This window comes from Protopterus annectens, chromosome 6.part0 (assembly GCF_019279795.1).
Source record: "Protopterus annectens isolate FY-2018-M chromosome 6.part0, PAN1.0, whole genome shotgun sequence".
In the NCBI taxonomy this organism is placed as follows: domain Eukaryota; kingdom Metazoa; phylum Chordata; order Ceratodontiformes; family Protopteridae; genus Protopterus; species Protopterus annectens.
Window position 1 is genome coordinate 1,109,352,910 of NC_056737.1, and position 16,657 is coordinate 1,109,369,566.

General features: G+C 38.9%; 1 protein-coding gene across 1 annotated transcript in view; it reads left to right on the forward strand.

Annotated features, from left to right (window-relative positions):
* The window catches only part of BBOF1 (basal body orientation factor 1), an 872,624-nt gene that overhangs the window by 232,068 nt on the left and 623,899 nt on the right, over positions 1-16,657 (forward strand). The gene's annotated exons all lie outside the window — the stretch shown is intronic.

Genomic DNA, 16,657 nt, shown 5'->3' on the forward strand with positions numbered 1-16,657 from the left:
GATACGAAAAGTATGCTGTGCTTGACAGCATTGGAGCAGTGAGTTTATTTGGTCTGCAGAATGGCAGGGATGTGATTAAGGCAAGGAATCACCATACTTGTTATCATGCACGACACACTGTGGTGGGTATGATTGCAGTGCGATGAGGTGACGGCACATCTATGACATATGGCCCAGATTACAGGCTGAAGAAGTGCAAAGAGAAAATATGTGGGAAGTCCTTACAGCTTAGGAGACAAATGTGCCATAGAGGTGAAAAGGCTAATAAGACAAAGAGACGTGGCCTGGGTAACCTGGAAAAATAACAAGCACTAGCCTATAGCACAGATACCTTAAAATAAGAGACGTCAAGAATAACAACCAGTGCAGCCAAGCTACTGTATCTTTGAAATAAGTAATCAGCCCACAGTTCATTACTTGAACTGTTCTGGAAAACCATGAAGCAGTTAACCCACCACATCACAGACCACCCCTGTCAGAGTTGCCCCTTTTCACAGCAACACATACCAGATGAACTCAGACATGTTTGCTAATGTTGTTAGGTACAACCCCAAATCAGATATCTGCTACATTTACTATAGTCCTTCAAAGCAATGCCTACTTTATATAACAAAAATACCCCTCAGCAGAAATAAGACTCACATTCTACTTCAAGGAAATTAATCCTAAAGAAGTTCAGTTTTGTTTTTTAAAATGGGCAAAAATAAAATTCAAGAGCATCTCGCTATTCCGTAACATTTTTGACAGTTTCAAGTCTTTTTAGGATATAAAATTAATAAAATTAATGAAGATAAAACAAGGACTATAGCCCTAACTTATGCATCCACTCATTATTTAATTCAACAATACCCATATTTATGGGGACATGACAAGATGAAGTATTTAAGAGTATGGATTAAAAAGGGTTCTATTATGGTAGCTAAAGATATGTGGGGAGAGACTAAACTAAAGATAATTCAAAAACATGAGAAACTGAAAAGCTCCTGTTTATGGATATGGATAGTAAGGTATAAGTAATGAAAATGTTTTTAGCCCCTTTAGTTTAATGTACAGGTCAGACATATTTTTATCAACCAGAGGAAACTTGTGGACAGTAATTATTCAAGAGTTGAAGGAATGTATCTGGGATGGAAAGGGTGTAAGAGTTAAGTGGGATAAGCTGATATTCCCAAAAGAACAATGTCGTTTAGGATTACTTGATTTGAAGGAATACTTTAGAGCTAAACAGTTAAGGCTTAAATACATGTTATAAGCAGAAGGTTAGAATTCAAAGTGGAAAGGGGGATGATGATGAGGTGGTGGGAGTTCAAGAAATAAGGAATGAGTGGGATTTTGGATGTACAGTGGATACAGATTTGTTTGTTTTTCAATTGAATTGTATAGGTTATACGTCACATTAAAGGTGGGAAAAGTTTTGAAATGATTTATTGTGGTCTCATTTTTTATATCACAAAAACCTGGCATTTTAACAGGGGTGTGCAAACTTTTTATATTCACTGTACATCCTTAAGGAGAATAACAACCATCAATCTGATGTTGTCAATCTTCATTCATTCTTGACTGATGGGTTTGGTTCCGACTCGGCCATAATATATAGCTCGCGCCAGCCAAAACCTCTCAAGCTAAGGCTCTACCCAGAATGCCTCTCTCCCATTATCTTAGATCTCATTTGCCATATAGAAAATTGGACGCATCAGCCGATGCTCTCCGCTAAGTATTTTAATATTTCTATATACATTGTCGTTTCTAAAAACCCTTACTAGTGAGTGAGTGACTGTATTTCTGACTATTTCTACCCCTCCTTTTTACCTTATGGTACCCCTCTTTACCATCGTTGGTAACAGACCTCCTCCCTCTATTTATGACCATTGGTAGTCTCATATACCGTTGTTGATATTCTCTTTTCCCTTTCTTCCCTTACCCCTTTTTGGGTATTTCTCCTTATACCATTGTTGGTATATCTAATAACAACAAAAAACACAATTCTTTCTCCTTTCCTTCATTTTTACTTTTTGTGAGTGTATGTCAGAGTGTATCTGTGACACAGATATACTTTTGGATATGGCAGAAAAACAAAAGGGGACATCCGGATTCAAGCAGTGTCAAGACTGTGGCAGGAAGATGCCCAATTCTGATGGGCATCTTTCTTGGATGTACTGTTTCAATGCCCCTCACTTGGACATAATTTGTACGATTTGTCAGGGCTTTAGCACCCGTACTTTAGCAGAAAGGTGCAATAAGCTTATTGTAAAAGGCTTATTTAAATATCCTTTTAAAGAAGCCCTATCTAAGGCAGAGACTTCAAAATCTCCTATACCAGAATTGAGGAAAAGAAGCCACTCTGTGCTACCTGCCCCTTTGGCACATGAAGCAAAGAATCAAAAATCGCAGGTTCCAACGGTTATTTCGGAACTGAAAGCCAAAGTACCGAAAATGGCAATATCATCACATTCGGCACCAAAAACAACTAAACCCACTTTATGGCATCAGTCATTGAACCCACTAAGACTCAAACCACTTCGGCACCGAACATTACTTCGGCGCTGGTGACCTCTTTGGTACCAACAATAGTTTCTGTTCAACCACCACTATCCTCTCATTTGGTTCCACAGTCCCCTTCCAATCACCAGCCCTTGGTGCCGAAAGTCAACCTGCCAGTTATTTCCAGGACTAGATATTCCCCTTCAATATACCCTTTTTTGGGTCAACAACCAAGCCCATTTGTGGATAGGTCTGAGCCCCCTTTGGGAATGTCAGTCCATTCCTCCAGGAGTTTCTCAGAATTGGATGTAGTCAGATTAATGGATCAGCTTTTGGCAGCCAGAGGCCTCCTTGCACCATCACAAACCTCTCTCCCACCCAGAGCCAAGGCTTATTCTCCAAGGACTCCACCAGTTTTTCATCCTTCAACCTCCTTTGAGGACTTGGACCCCCCCACTTCAACAGTGCCAGCCACCTTGGTGCCAGTGGTGGATCTCACCTTGATACCAGAGCTGACTCTGTGGTCTTCGGCCCCTTCAGATCTGTCGCACATCCAGGACCGTGGTTTGGCTGTCAGTTCTGGGACCATTCTGTGGGTGTCAGAGCTATGGCAGTTTCGAGTCCTCTCTTGGCTCCTACTCTGGGTGGCAGCTCATTGGAATGGGGTGTGACCCCAGTTCAGAGGTTTTATTTCTCAGTTCTGGGCTCCCATCCCTCTTTGGGTGGCCTGCATTCCAGATTATGGAGAGAACTTTAGCCTCAGCAGGCTCCCAGCGGGCTCCATCCTCGTCGGAGTGCCATATTTTTGTTTCCTCTGGTTCAAGATGTGACAATTTGCTACATTTGGACAGGCACAAGAGCTGCAAGACACCCTTGTTCAGGGTACCCCCTCTTCAGAGTCCTCCTCAGAACCTCCCCCTGAGGAGCCACCCCATAAGAAGACATACAAGAGGAAGTACCTAGATTCTTCAGAAAAATCAGTCACAGAAGCCACAGATTATGATAAAGGGGAAGCGTCCGCATGGTCACCCTGGAAGATGTCTCCTTTGAAGACATCCTGGAAATATTAAAACAGAGGAGTGATTGGAAGTCCTCCAGCCCATTCTCCAAGGAATCTGTGTTCTTGCCAGCTTTTCCTGCCCACCCTTCTACTTCTTGGGTGACCCCTCCCGCTGACAACCTAGTTAAGTTGATCAGCGAGTATGGAAGGCTCCTGACTCCATAGATCCTATTTCCAGAAATCAGATAAGGGTCTTTCAGCCTCAGAAGATCAGCCCCATTGGTCTAAGGGTCTAGCAGTAGATGTCATGGTGGTAGTGATGGCCACCAAAAAAGAACTGTCCATCCTCCTAAATGAGAGTCTTGGACAATGGACAGATTTTGGAAGCGGGTCTTTGCTTCAACAACCTTCACTATTTGGCCCTTGAACTTCTTGGCACATTTTACTCGACTGGAAAGGGAACTGATAACTGAGCTTTTAGATACCCTTGCAGGAGCAGTGTCTGACGAGGTTTGAGATAATGTTGCCTCTTACCTTGCCACCAGGGAGTTGATTTCAAATTCGTCCATGCAGATTATTGCTCATACAGCTGAAGGGATGCCTAGAGCAGTGGGTACAGGCTTTGCCATTAGGAGTCATGCCTGGATGCGCTTGTGTGATTTTGCAGAACACTTTAAGTCTTCCTTTATCAGCGTTCCTGTTGATGGTTCTTCCTTGTTTGGCCTAAAAGTTATAGACACACTAGATAGGTGTGAGAAAGATGGAAAGACCCTTTCTGCTGCGGGCATTTGTTATTCCAGTCTACAATGACCGTACTCCAGGAATCAGAGAAGTGAGAAAATGTGGTTCAAGAAGACCCAAGGGCTTTTTCAGGACACACATAGTGAGTTTCCCCCCTCCCAGGGAAGAGGAGGGGAGTTTTCTGGAAGATGCCCAACTCCCATGGCAGAGGGGGTCTATGCTACCAGGGCTTCAGAGATTCCTTTTCCAAACAACCCTATCAGTGCTCCTGAGCGGAGGCCTGATTGCTTATCTCTGGAGACAGTTGGGGAAAGATTTTCTCTGCACCATTCAGCCTGGCTCACAATAACATCAGATATGTGAGGGCAGAAAATAATTATCAGAGATTACCACATTCCCTTCAATCTTTTGCCAAAATCCCAAAAGTGAATCCCCAATTTTCCACCCAATCAAAGGGATCCAGCAGCAGTAGAGATTCAAAAGCTGTTTCAAAAAAGAGGTATCCAAGTAGTCCCACCAGACCAAACAGGATCCAGATTCTACTCAAGATTCTTTTTAGTGCCAAAAAAGACTGGGGCTGGAGACCAATCCTGGATCTCAGCCTAGTAAACAAATTTGTACAGCAGACAGAATTCTGGATGGTCACAGTTCAGTCTGTCCTTCCTTTTCTAGAGAAGGATAATTGGATGTGCTCTATACATCTTCAGGATGCGTATTACTACATAAAGATGGACAAGCGCTCCAGATGATATTTCCACTTCTGGCTAGAAGCCAGTCATTACCAATTCTGGGTGCTGCCCTTTGGTCTCACCACAGCCCCAAGGTGTTCACCAAATTTATGGCAGTCATACCAGCTCAATTGGGACTACAAGGATTCTGGGTGTATCCATATCTAGATAACTGGCGCCTCACCACCCCATGCTATAGACTTTGTTCTTCATCTTGCCAAAACACTAGGCATTTCAGTCCACAAAGAAAAGTCACAACTGATTCCCACACAGGATCTCGAGTTCATCGGAGCAAGATTAAATATGGTATCCTGTGTAGCCTCTCTTCCTCCCCACATGTTGTTGAAGCTAAGATCGCAAGTTCAAGTAATCATTTCCCAAAGCAAAGTCCCTGCTCAATTGATACTACAAGGTCTGGGAATCATGGCAGCAATGATAACGTTAGTTTCCCTAGCAAGGTATCACATAAGGCTGCTTTAATGGCTCTTGTCATCACAGTGGTCTCTTCTAACACATCCCATGTCCCATCCAGTCTTGGTAACAAATCACTACAAAAAGAATTTATTTTGGTGTATAAAGCCAGAAGAGAATCCCTGGGGTCATCCCTTTCCCCCTCATAGCCCAAGGCCATAATGACCATGGATGGTTCCCAGATAGGGTGGAGGGGGGGGTATTATCTGGGAAAGACTGTTCAAGGCACTTGATCCCCACAAGAGGCCAATTTGCACATCAACGTCCTAGAATTGAAATCAGTGTTTTTAGCATTGCAAGCATTCTAAGCTGTCCTTACTTCGGGGACAACTGCAATCCAGTCAGACAACATGCCCATAGTCTAGTATATCAACAAACAGGGGGAGACCAGATCCTACCCTCTTTGTTGGGAAGCTCAAAGAATTTGGCAATGGTTAATCGCTTTCAACCGCTTTCTGATAGCAACACATATCCCGGGGAACTCCAATGTGATTGTGGACAAACTAGCAGATGTATCCTCCTGCCTCATGAGTAGTCTCTCAATCCCAACATAGCAACAAAGATCTTCCATCCATGGGGTCAGCCTTGCAGCAACCCTTTCACCTCTCCCATAAACCACAAATTCAGCATCTACTTTGCCCTAATCCCCCCTCGCAGGGAGTCCCTGAGAAATGCACTTCTTCTCGATTGGCCCCTGGGACTCCTATATGCCTTTCCCCCAATTCCACTGGTCCCCCAGTTTCTGAGGAAAGCCCAACATTTGTGAAGCAACATGATTCTTATTGCATCTTACTGGCCCCATCAAGTCTGGTACCCCTTTCTTTGGCCTCATCTGGTTCACCGCCTGTAGACTCTGGACCCGGCTCCGGACCTACTGTCTCACCCTCATGGCCTGGTACATCCCAGTCTTCAAAATCTCAAGCTGATGGCATGGTTTCTCCAATTCCAGTAATTGCCAGGTGGAATAACTTGTCTTTTCCAGTGCAAAAGATACTTCTGGCTTCCCATAAACCATCCACCAGGAAGCTTTATCTAAGTAAACAGAAAAGCTTTTCAATTTGGGAGTGTTCAAACAGCACAGACCCTTTCTCAGCATCAGTTGATAAGGTCCTGGAATAGTTATCTACCTTATTTAAAATGGGAGCCTGTACATCTACAATTAAGATTCATTTGGCTACCATTTCAAATTTTCATAACAGGTTTGATGACCATTCCTTGATGTCTCATCGTCTATGCAAAATCTTTCTTAAATGCGGTCTGCATTTAAAACCCCCTTTCAAAGACCCTGTAGCACCATGGGATTTGACCTTAGTCTTACAATGTCTAGTTCAACTGCCCTTTGAGCCAGCAGCTACTTATGACCTCATGTTTTTATCTTGGAAGACCCTCTTCCTAGTAGCTATCACGTCTGAGAATTTCAGAGTTACAGGCTTTGTGTGTGACTCATCCCTACATAATTTTTCACAAACAAAGAGTATCACTCAGACCTAATACCACCTTCCTTCCAAAGAGGTATCAGAGTCTAATATTAGCCAGTCCATAGACTTACCAGTCTTTTTCCCAAATTTTACAAACAAACGAGAGTACTGTTTACATTTGTTGGATGTCCACAGACAATTACATTTTTACTTGGACAGAACAAAATCTTCTAGAAAGTCAGACTAACTATTTCTATGTTTTTCAGGACCCAGATTAGGGAAACCTGTATCAAAGGTCATATTGTCAAAATGGCTGAGAGACTACATTACCTTTATTTATAACCAAAATAACCTCAAGCTGTCATCTACAGTTAGAGTTCATTCTACTAGATCTGTTTCCACTTCAGCAGTCTTCCATGCCAGGGCTTCTGTGGAAGACATATGTGCAGCTGCAATATGGGCTGCTTTGCATACCTTTATCACTCATTACATATTAGATATGGTCTTCATGGGAAGAGCATCCTTCTATTCTATGGTGCTCAGGAATATCCTTCCTTAGGGCCAGCCAAGATCTAAAGTAGCTAGGGACTCTGTCCCATCAGTCAAGAATGAATAAAGATTGACAACATCAGATAAAGAAGTTATGTTCTTACCATAATGTTCCATCTGTGTTGTCGATCTTCATTCATTCTTGACATCCCACCCTGCTACCCCCTCCAAAAGACTCCTGGAGGTTTGGACCTAGTCCTGGGATGTTTCAGGGTTGTACCTTAGACAGGGCTTCTGTATTTTCTTAACTACTAAGCAAACTCGATCTGAGGTAATGGGAGAAAAGCATTCTAGGTAGAGCCTTAGCTCGAGAGTTTTTGGCTGGCATGAGCTATGTATTATGACCAAGTAATTTCTGAGAGGTGAGAACCAAACCCATCAGTCAAGAATGAATGAAGATCGACAACACAGATGGAATGTTATGGTAAGAACATAACTTCTGTTTATATTCATAAAGTTGCATGGAGAAAGGACATTTTTCCATTGGGGTGACTGCAATAAGAGTACAGAAATAGGCAAAAGGGGCTGGAATTTACTGGAAAAATGGCAAAAGAACCAAGGTTTTAGGGCAAATAACTAGAGAAGTGAAGGTAAAAGAGTGGGATGAAGCCAAGAAGAAGCTTGGACTGCAGGTTAGAGACTGAGAGTGGGATGAAGCCAAGAAGAAGCATGGACTGCAGGTTAGAGACTGCCTGCCCTATCAGGGATTGATATCAGAGTATCGGCAAAGAGAAAAGGATAGGGGAGTCCTAAGTGAAAGACCAGCTCTGGAAGAGTTTTTAGTGGAATCTAGGACATAAGCTGCTGTTAGAAAAAGCATAATTGGTAGGGTATATAAAATATTGCATGGGGTTGGGAGGGTGGCCTAATGGTTAAGGTGTTTGCCTTACAAACACAAGGTGCAAGGTATGAGTCTCACAAGGGATAATTACCTAGGCTTAAAATGGCTCACAAGGGCAGTTAGCCTAGTACTAATCTATGAACCTATATATCTACAACAAATCAATCAGAGGAAGGTAGAAATGATTGGGAACAGAGACTGGAAAAGCAATTTACAAGGAACAACAGAAAGACATATGTATGGCTCCCAAGTATGCAAAAAATCTAGCAGGTTTAGGAATTTTACTTTGAAGTGTTTGCTTAAGTATTTTTATAACCCAAGCAGACTTCAAATAATTTTTCCTCAGTCAGACAGCAAATGTTGGAGCTGTGATGGGTAAGAAAGAGGTAACTGGGCAAATGGTTTTGGGGAGTGTAATGAGTTGGCAGATTTAAAAAAAAATGCCTACAGTGTACTTACACTATCAGAATTATTGGAGACGCAAATGGCTGTAACTAAGGAAATTATTTTTTGAGTTGAGTCACAGGATCTGAATTACCTGGATATAATAAGGCTTTATTAATTTTAATTATATTGGCTGCCAAAAAAAAAGCAATTACTAGAAACTGGAAATCAAAATCTAAACCAACTGCATTTGAAGTATTGAATATTGTAAGTGCTAAAAGAACTGGAAGAAGGAGCTTTAGAAAAGTAAAGAAACAAATTACATAGAAATAAATAGAATTTGTGGGAACAATACATGAAGAATAGTGTTCAGGAGGAGGGGGAAGAGTGAGATTTAAGGGAAGGTGGGAAGTGAGTGACTTATGTAATGTTGAAGTGAAGGACAGTTGTTATAAAGAAAGAAAACATAATAAATAATGTGCTTAATGGAAAAAACATTAAAATTGGTAATTTATTTCTATTAATCCATGTGTGCCTATATTTTAAGTGATATTTTTAATAAAGGTATTTAAAAAAATCAGAAGCAAGTGTAAACTTCATCCCTCTTTCCTCATAATGGCAGAAAAGTATATTGACAGACCGTTAACTAACATTTGTAAGTTATTTTTACCATCAGGTATAGTTGCCAAGCCGTTCCAATATGCAGTTATTATTCTTCTGCCTCAAATTCTAAACCCTTGCCTCCACAGCACTTTCAATCTACTGCTAACATTTTCCCCATAACACAAATATTTGAAAAATGAATGTAATGACCAGCACAGAGAGAATTTATAGCAACCTAAACAATAGACTTCATAAAGTGGATGCATACATAGGCATGACTGACCACAGCATTTATAACACTCAACCATATCCTCTTGTCAAGGCATTCAAATTCAACTTTGAGCCTAATACTGTTACCAGGATTAAGTATTACCTAGAGAATTGCACATTCCAAGTCAGTCTGCCCTCTACTTTGTCTAAAATAGGAACCACTGTTTGTAGAGTACCTCAGGACTCAGTATCAGGGTGTCAGCTGTTTTCTGTATTTATTAATGACATCACAACAGACCTCTCAGTGCTAGAACTAATTCTGTATGTCAAAACATACTAATAAATCTGCTAGATGTATGACTGAAAAAGAAAGAAAAGCTGTACAACGTAACTTCAAACAGCCATATTTGTAGGGAAAAAAAACTATTAGTGAACCCCAAGAAGTCAGCAGTAATGCTGTTTGTTCCCATAGGAGAACTTTAACTACCCATCAATAAACTGGAACACCTACACCTCAAATGTAGGATTCACTCAAAAGTTCTTAGATGTCATAAACAGAAGCTCCCTGGAAAAGATTGTTAACAAACCCACAACAGGACATGATATTCTTAACCTTATGAATATATCTTATGTGCTTACTACTCTAATATCTCCTTCCCCTGTTAAGCTGGATCATAAACTAGTGACCTTCACCATTAGAACCTCTAAATCTAAAGAAGAAATATCTCAGAATTCAAGGATGTCAAAAGTGTAAATCTCTTCAAATACTATGGTGAAGCTTCAAGATTCACTTATTCCAGCATAACTCAAGACATTGCCTTAGAAGGAAGCTTCACAAGAGCATTCTTTGCTCACTTAGGTGAATGTAAAGAATTGACAGTGCCTACCAGAAATAAATATAAAGGGATGTTTAAAAACAAACAGCCATGGTGTTCAGCAACATAAATAAACTCTACAATAAATGAAAATAAAAACTTAGTACATAGCAAATCTAAGGACCCTCATATCAATGATAACATTAAAAATTGAAGAAAAACCTAAAAACATTTTAGAACTACTAAGGCAGCCTATAAACTTAGGTTGGTATCGGATGATAAGGACAAATATAAACCTTTCTTTATTTGTGTTAGGAAACTAAGATGTAACACCCAGCACCGCTCAGAACTTAGTTAAGATGGCATCTCTTACACTGACATGCTAGACATTGACAATATATTTGCTAGTAGATTCAGTTTGGACTTCATCTCATAAGCAACTGTTGAAAGCCCACTTATCCCTGAAGCCTCAAACCACCCATTATCACCAAAGATGATGTACTAAATGTACACCCAAAGACTAAAAATACTTCCTTCATGAGGCCTGCTAATATACCCATCTGTTTAATAAACAGTATCACTCAAGCTATTTAACCAGAGTTTAGCCACTAGCTTCAACCCTGATGTTTGGTGCACAGCAGTGGTGATGTTACTTCACAAAAGTGCCCCCATGACCCCTTGAATTACAGGCCCATCAGCCTGATGATTCTCATATGCAAAGCCATGAGGCAAATTGTAACTAACCTGATTAGAATTCAAGGATGTCAGAAGTACAGATCTCTGCAAATTCCATGCTGAAGTTTCAAGATTCACTTATTGCAACGTAATCCCAGACATTGTTGTAGAAGGGAGCTACACAACAACTTTTTTTGCTTACTTACATAAATGTATAGAACCTAGCAGAAATTAATTGGAGGTTTGGCTTTGTCAGTGGTTGAATCCTATCTATTTAATCTGGTTAACATATTTGAAAGAGTAACGCAATATGTTGACACTAGCCATGGCATACTTCAACCTGTCCAAGGCCTTTGACACCTGATGCCAGCATAGGTAGTAAGCTCAGTATATTACAAATAGATTTTTATATTGTAAGATAGATAGCAAATTGGCTAAAAGACGAAACCCATACGGTGTGATATCCGGTGTCTCATCAAAGAGTATGAAGGCAAATCATTGGTGTTTCACAGCGTTCCATGTTGGAACCCTTTTTGTTTGGCATTTATGTTTCTGACCTCCAGATCCCAAACCAAGACCTCTGGCTAACCAAGTATGCAGATGGCTGTAAAGTGGGAGTCATTGCTAAGTCACTCTCTGACACCCAAACCCGGCAAAAATAACTTACTCTTGTAAATACTTGGTGTCCTAATTACAGGCTTAAATTAAATTATAAAAAGTATAATCTTATTAATATTTGGTAAACTGTTCCTCCCCCGTATACAACATAGACAATACTGCCTTCCAAAATTAAAATGCTGTTACAGACCTTGGAACCTGGGTTAATAACTTCCTCTTCTTTGATCACCTCATAATGACAGTGGTCAGGAAGTCCCTTCTACTAATGCAGTTAATCACCAAGGGGATATCTTCTAGATCCAAAAAGGTCATTGCCCGATTAACTTCAGCAGGATTATTGAATACAGTGCCTCCTACAGAATGTACCTCAGCAAACATATCAAACATCTAGAAACACCCCAAGGTTCCTAACTAAGAAGATTGCTGGCTTAAAAACTCTAAATGATCAGAAAAGACTGGAAGCAGTGTCCCTTTATTCGATGTCTTAAAGATTCATGAGGGGGGGTCTATGCTTTGCCTTCTGAGACATTAGGGACTCATTGCTCTTGGATCTTTTATGTCTCAACAAATTTAATAATCCCACAAATATCAGAACAAGGGAGCTACATTTTCAGAAATAAGGCAGAGATAGGTTCATTACACAGCACTTTCCCACCTCTGGAATAGACTCACTGTAAATTAATCACTGTGATATATTATTTTCCATCAAATTAAAATGGGATGATTGGATGGGAAATCACAAATTCACACCTAGCCTGACTGGCCTGGCCCTTCTTGAGAGAGGAAGTTCAGTCTGAAAGTAGGTACTATCAAGTGCTGATATATGCATAATGTTTAAGTACTTTGTAAATGTGAGTTTCTGATCTTTTTTCTTTTCATGTGTACAACATTTGTCATTTTTCCATGCGTTACTTTAGATTTGTAGTTCATATGAATATTCTTTGCTATTTACTCAAAGATCTTTAAAATTGTTATTTGTACACCTGTTATGGTGTTCATCATTAGCTCACTGTTTCAGTAGCCTAAGCTCTATGGGCTGTATCTTCTCAAGGCTATGACAGCTGACCATCTTGCAAAGCTTAAAAGCTCTTTCCAGGTACCCTAACTACCAGACAGCTTGAGGAGAGCAGTATAATGTCAGTGAACCTGCAGAACTTTCTTGCTGTTGAAGCGCCCTTCCCTGCGGCTTTGGGTGATTGACGGTCAAATAGCACTTCTCCAAGGCACTACTTGGCAATACCTTCTACTTCTTCAGTTTTTGTGAGGAAAAGTTAAACATTTTGTCAGAAATTATTGCGAGAAGCTGGGAGTTGGTTTTTAGTATTTGCCATTAAAACGTATACCTTAAAACTTATATTTTAGTCAGGATTCTCTTTTGAGAAATTTCTTTTAACTCACTATTTTTTGTGAAAGAAGTTTTAACTTTTTGGTCAAAAATTAGAGCTAGGGGCTAATACTGGTGGTTTTGGAGTTTCCAATAACAACTGACCTCACATTTTGTTTAGTCAAGTGGTTGCACCAATTGTACAAGACTCCACTACCAGTTTTCAAACATTTTTTTTCAGGAGAGACATGGACCAGGCTTTGGGGTCTTTGCTTCTTCCATCCACTGTCTGCAAAAAGCAAACAGTTGCACAGAAGTCTTTGGTGTTGAAGCTGACTTCCTCTTCACCTCAGCCACAGATGAGTGACTCTGCTACAGCCATTTCAAGTGACTTGGACTGCTCATTGCTTTCTCTTAGTTCTTCTGGAATTGCTCCTTGAAAAGCCACTAAGGACCAAGAGATAGGAACTCCAAACCTGGAGTTTCTCATCTGTGAAAAAATTCTTAAGAATTTTTCTACGGTGGAGTCTAGGCAGTTCAAAAATATGCTGATGTAGAGCTTTGAGATCCTTTATTGGTTTTCAAGAAGAAGACATTCAAACACTACTCCGTATCTACTTACTCTGCTCTACGTACATACGGAACAGCGCTTGAATTGAGATTCAAGATTCTGAATCTGAACTGATAGATGCAGGGACAGATACAGTTTTTTTTCCTCTGATTTCTGTTTCAGACTCTGAGGAGAGCTTAGTTTCTGATTCTCCCTGGGGGGGGGGGGGTTCTCTTTCTCTGAGACTATTGCTAGAATGTGTCAGTATTTTCATTGGGAGAACATTGTGGTTCCTCAGTCCCTCAGAAAATACTATGAGTTGTTAACAGAAGGATTTTCCTGAACCTGCACCCATTCCTCATTTTATGTCTGCTTTAGAGGATGTGTCTGTTGCTGCTTACAATTTTCCTGATAGTCATCCAGCTACCACTAGAAAAACAGATAGATATATAAAAAGTTCCTCAGTCTTTTAATCTTTTTACACACTGTTTGCAAACCTGACCTAGAAGCTTTAGCTGTAGTTGATTCCACTGCTGATTAACAATTAGTTAATTCCAATCCTCTAGTAAGGATGGGAAAATTATTGATAAGTGTGGGAAAAGTATATACTTTTGCAACTTTCATTTTCATAATTTTGAATAGTCAGGCTGATATATTAGTCTGTTCTAATTTTGAAAGTATGAGGAATGTTTTGTCTGCAGTTTCTTCTTGTCAGGAAAAAATCTGCTTTAATTAATTCAGTTTCTTCTTTTTGTTTACTCAAATGATTTTTATTTTGATGAAATAACACAATAATTTATTACATTCATAACATTCAATAACTATTTACATTCAGCCTGACAAAAAGGATTCAGATAAAAACATTTGTAGTTAAATAATAAGTTAATATATAAACTATGATAGGAAGAGTTTGGTTCCATCTGTAGGTTATCAATCAAATTCAAAACTTTCATCCACAGACTATTAACCAATGGCTTAGGAAAAGTTCTTAACTCTTTATTTCTTTTCTCAATTGGTATGCATTTTTTCAGTGATGATAAGAATCCCTCCATTGTGGGTGCTACATTAGAGTTCTATCTTCTAGTCATACATTTTCTGGCTATTGCTAACATTATCCACAACAAATACAGGTCATCTTTCTTCACATTATTACTATTAACAACACTTAATAAAATTAAGGACTTTGTCAAAACAAATATATTAGTATATATAGCTTGAATAAATTTGTTAATCTCATTCCAATATGGTTTAATATTAGTACAGTCATAAAAATATGAGACCAGTCAACATTAATGGGCAGATGACATCTCCAACATAACTTGCTGTTTGAAAGGTTCATTTTTTGAGAGTTTCTCAGGTGTCAAAAAGGATCTGTGTAGAAATTTCCAATGAAAAATCCTTCAGAAATGTGAGTAAGAAGTTAGTTTAACTGAAAATAAAATATTTTTATCTTCTATTGATAATGATACTTGAAACACTTTAGTTAGGTATTGCCAGTAAGAATCTTTAGGAGCTGTCTTATAGACAATTAAAGTGTTATATAGATATGATAATTCATTCTTAACATTGATATTATTATATAGAATTCCAAAAATCCAGTTTATAATTTTTGGTACGGTTTTGAAGGATGAGTTATGTATTATTCTACACAGATCCTTAGTGTATGCTGTGACACTCTGAAGAACCAACCAGTCATTAGGGGATAGGCCATAGGTTGACAATATACTTTGTGTGTTCAAAGCTTGTTGGTTTTCAGTACATTACAACCAACAAAATAGGTTATTATTTTCCCATAAACCAAAAATCTCTCTGTGTTTTATCAGGGAAATCCCTTGTAATAGTAAATGGTATTAAAAATCTATGCCACAGTTTTATATCTAAATTTGTGTTAATGAACTTTATAAACACATCAAAAATATTGTTTATTAGTGTTAGTTTAGTTAATTTTGTTGTACTATACTGTACATGTAAACTTAAATACTGCCATATCTTGTTATCCTTGTCAGTTACCAAAGCTTTCTTTGATAAATAATTTTCATTCATTAGTATAACGGAGTGTAACTGTTTCCAATTGGAAGAGTATCTAGGATTTATCCAATTCACTATTTTAATTATAGATGCCTTTATATAAGTTTCAGTCTCTGGGAATTTTAATTCCCCCTTGTTCCCATTTGCTGATATGATGAGAATAAGCCACTCTGTTTCTTTTGGGAAACCATAGGAATTTCATCAGAGTTGAAGTGATTTCGTTAAGGATTTTCTTTCCTGGTGGAAGTATAAGGGCTTGTGCTATATATAATATTTTTGGTAAAAAAAAAAAAAACATTTTTATCAGTTGTAACCTATCATCAAATGTTATAAACAAATTATTCCATCTGCGTATTAATGTCTTAGCATAGTTAAGCTGTAAGGTTTCCTCTATAGTCTTTCCTAGGACTATTCCTAAATAGTCTGGAGTTGAAACTTGGTTTCCAGTTATGTGATTAACTGGAACCTGTGTGTTCTTTTTTTATTTAATAATAAATATTTTGATTTAGATTTGTTGAAGGAGAGTCCTGAGATTTTTTGGAAATTTGTTGTTACTATATCCACTTCACCTAACACTTCCTTAGAGTTGGGTAAGGTAAGTAAGACATCATCAGCAAACATCATTATTTTAGAAATATATTGTTCATATATATTTATACCTCTTATCTTTGGGTTATTATGTATTAAAATGGCAAGTATTTCTATGGCCAGAACAAATAAGATAGGGGACACAGGACATCCTTGTCTAGTACCTCTAGTGATTTGGATTGCTTTGGAAGTGAAATGACCTAATTTAACATATGCTACATTATTTTCATAGATAATTCAGGTTCTTCTATTGCACAGGTCACGACTCATTGTTTACAGTGCATGTGTATGACTCTGTTGATATTTCTTCCAAGGCTATGGCCAGTGCTACTGTTTTGAGGTTTACATGGCTGCATTCTCAAAACCTCCCAGATGATGTTAAAATGAGATTTTAAATTCTCTTTTGGATAGAGATTTAGTTTTTGGCCTCTTTGCTGCAGAGGTGATAAAAAGTGTGATGAAAGGGGTAAGCTGATTCAGAGAATGTCTAAGATTTTTCAGCCCTTCATTCCAAATTTTCTAAGGGCTTCTTTGACTCCTCATCCAGTTTCAGCAAAAAGCAGAATAAACAATCTTAGTAAAATACAGGTAAACAGACATTTAAGAAGAATTGGCAGTGATTCCAAAAATAAG